We start from the raw sequence: 3166 nt of genomic DNA on the forward strand, positions 1-3166 counted from the left end.
ACCAGCACTGCTGGGAAAGAGACTGTGAGAGACTGTTGGCCGAGGGACGGTGGGCTGGGAGAGGGACTGAGCGTTTTTCCTGAGCTTGAATTGTACCTGGTGCTTCCCTAATAAACCCCGTAATCTGTGAGTTCTGTGTGGCCACTGCAGCGAATTATCAAACCCAGGAGAGAGGTGGTGGGTGCTTTGGGAGGAACGGTTGGTGAAAGGGCTAGAGGGAGGCAGCATGTCTGGCCCTGTAGGAATAGGCCTTGGGTTACTGCTGGTAATCCTGTCTTCATTTTGTAGGATTAGAGGAGGTCAGAACTTGTGGCCTCCTTGCCGTCTTTGCAACTGGGTAATCCAGGTGGATGTCGCCAGACTGTTCTGCAGGTATCAGCAACACCCTGGCAGCCACCTCAACGTCCACATGTGGTTTACTCAGTCAGTGGCTTCACCCACGGAGAGGACCCCATAAAGCTTGGCTGGTTTTCTCGGGATGCCTCGGGGCGTGGAGCGCTGTCTGCAGCAGCTGTGGGAGCACCCGAGCGGCCCCTGCTCCTGGGGTCTGCACGGAGCCGCTGACGCTGTGCTGAGGTGCGAGGCGCTCTCCCCCGCCGTCCCTTCTCCATTTAGCACTGCGCTCCCCAGGGTCAGGGTGCGGACCCCTAAAACACCCTCGGCTGGGTCAGTATCTTAGGGCCCACCGTCACATCCAAAGACGCCCAGAGACCCCTCCCACACGCAGACGCCCCGTCCTCAGCCCCAGGGACTCCTCCCACATGCAGACGCCCCGTCCTCAGCCCCAGGCACCCCTCCCACACGCAGACACTGCGTCCTCAGCCCCAGGGACCCCTCCCACATGCAGATGCTGCATCCTCAGTTTTAGGGACCCCTTCCACATGCAGACATCCTGTCCTCAGTTCCAGGGACCCCTCCCACATGCAGACACCCCATCCTCAGTCCCAGGCACCCCTCCCACATGCAGATGCTACATCCTCAGTTTTAGGGACCCCTTCCACATGCAGACACCCCGTCTTCAGTTCCAGGACCCCCTCCTACATGCAGACACCCCGTCTTCAGTCCCCGGGACCCTTCCCATAAGCAGACGCTGCACCCTCAGTCCCACAACTGCTCCTGCAGGTGCCCAGGGAGGGCTGGGCCAGCTGACGTGCTCCCGACATGAACATGGCCCGTGCGCCTCACGCAGCTACCAGCAGCTCTCTCCCTGAGGAATTCCAATCCCAGCTCATGTTCTGTGTGAGGGACGCCATGCCTGCTGCCTCTGTGCAGGCGGCCTCTTCCTCTCAGCATGATGGCTGGCTGTGGTTGAGGTCTGTAACGCTGGCGTAGAGACCGATGACCCCGCTGGTCCACGGGCTGACTTTCTCTGCACTCAGACGGTTCACCCAACATACGGTGCTGAGCGTGTCTCCCTCAACCCCCAACCTTCCGTGTGAGGTAACTGATCTTCCCCTAAAAGAAGATGTGCTGGTCACTGGCCTATGTCCATGCATCGCTGTTGGCCCCAGGACAGCTATAGGCTCAGTGCTGAATGTTGAGTCACTGCAGTTTCCGGAAGGTCCTGAGACCTCCCACAGCCTGCACCTCAGTTCAGTGGCTTGGACGCTGCTCGTTCACGTGGAAGCAGCGCATCAGGACAGGGACGGGTTTTACACCCTGTTCTCCTGGGTACTCAAGGCCCCGGAGGGACCCCACATCCTAACCCCAGGGGGACAAACAGGGAAGGCTGCGTCTGACTCTCGGGCAGGCTGAGGTCGCTTCTGTTGGTCCCCCTCAAGATGGCAGCATCCCTACAAACAGTGGTCCACCCCAAGCTGGTGTGGGAGGGAAAAGCCGGCCCTGGGACCCTGCATTGTCCAGGAGGGTGACCTGACTGGGGCTGCTGAGAGGTGAGCCCCCTCCACCTGGGCCTGTGGACCCCTGACCAGGTCCCACTCCCTGTACTGAGTTAAAGCACAGACTCAGATGACACCAGGGGTCCCAGCCCAGCCCCACTCCTTGTGACAGTCCTTGCCCCTGTGACCTCTCCTCTCTGGCCCCACAGCTTCCTTCTGGGAGACACTGCTGCCAGTACAGGGCCATTCCCCAGCCAAACTCTCTGAGTGAGGACTTCCCACATCTCCTGGGGCTGCCACGCGGCCCGGCCAGCTCATCTTCCCGCAGGACCTGATGGACGCTGCAGGGGGCATCTGCATCTTTGCCCACTCACGGCGGCCTCCCTGGTGTCCGGGAGCTGCCCCACCCCGAGACACAGCGCGTGGCCCGCAGTGCCCTCCGGGATGTGGAAGCCCTCCGCCCCTTACAAGGACCCCTGTGTGCCTCCTCTGCAGCTCCTTGTGGGGACCTACTGAGATGCTGCTGTCCCCACACTTACTGTAACCTTGGGCACACAGCACCTGCTGTAAACACACTGAAGGGCTGTGTGTGTCACAAAAGTGCCGGTATGTCAAATCTCAGCAGGGTCACCCACGGTGGATGGGTTTCAACAGGGCTTCTAGACTAAGACAGACTGGGAAGAAAGGGCTGCTGAGGGACGTGCGAAAACTAACCAGTGGGAGCCCCGTGGGCCACAACAGAACACTGTCCCACGAATGAGGGACTTGTGAAGGAGCCCCGTTGGCCACAACAGAACATCCCACTGGTGAAGAACTTGTGAAAATTAACCAGTGGGAGCCCCATGGGCCACAACAGAACACTGTCCCACTGGTGAGGGACTTCTGAAAATTAACCAGTGGGAGCCCTGCTGGCCACAACAGAACACTGTCCCACGAATGAGGGACTTCTGAAAATTAACCAGTGGGAGACCAGTGGGCCACAACAGAACACCGTCCCACTGGCTTGCTTTGAACACATCATGAGGAGGGATCAATTTCTGCAGGAAGAGGACACCATGTTTGATGAAGTTGAGGGCCAATGGAGTGAGGACAACCTTCGGTGATACGCCATGGTGGCTGCAATGATAGCCTGAAACGGGTTGGTGATCAAGATGGTGACGCAGGACCATGAAACATTTCCTTTTTGTGGTAAATAAGGTCATTACAAGTTGAATGTGACTGGGGGTTAGCTATCTACCTACCTAACCACTGACCCACCCACCCATGAATCCATCCACCCACCCATCCATCCATCCATCCCTCCATCTACCCACTCACCCACCCACCCA

At 58.7% G+C, this 3166-nt stretch overlaps 1 protein-coding gene across 1 annotated transcript in view; it reads right to left on the reverse strand.

Annotated features, from left to right (window-relative positions):
• The window catches only part of SEMA5A (semaphorin 5A), a 233930-nt gene that overhangs the window by 7755 nt on the left and 223009 nt on the right, over positions 1-3166 (reverse strand). The gene's annotated exons all lie outside the window — the stretch shown is intronic.

Source organism: Orycteropus afer, unplaced genomic scaffold (genome assembly GCF_000298275.1).
Source record: "Orycteropus afer afer isolate SDZICR_OR568_19922 unplaced genomic scaffold, OryAfe1.0 scaffold00527, whole genome shotgun sequence".
Classification (NCBI taxonomy): domain Eukaryota; kingdom Metazoa; phylum Chordata; class Mammalia; order Tubulidentata; family Orycteropodidae; genus Orycteropus; species Orycteropus afer.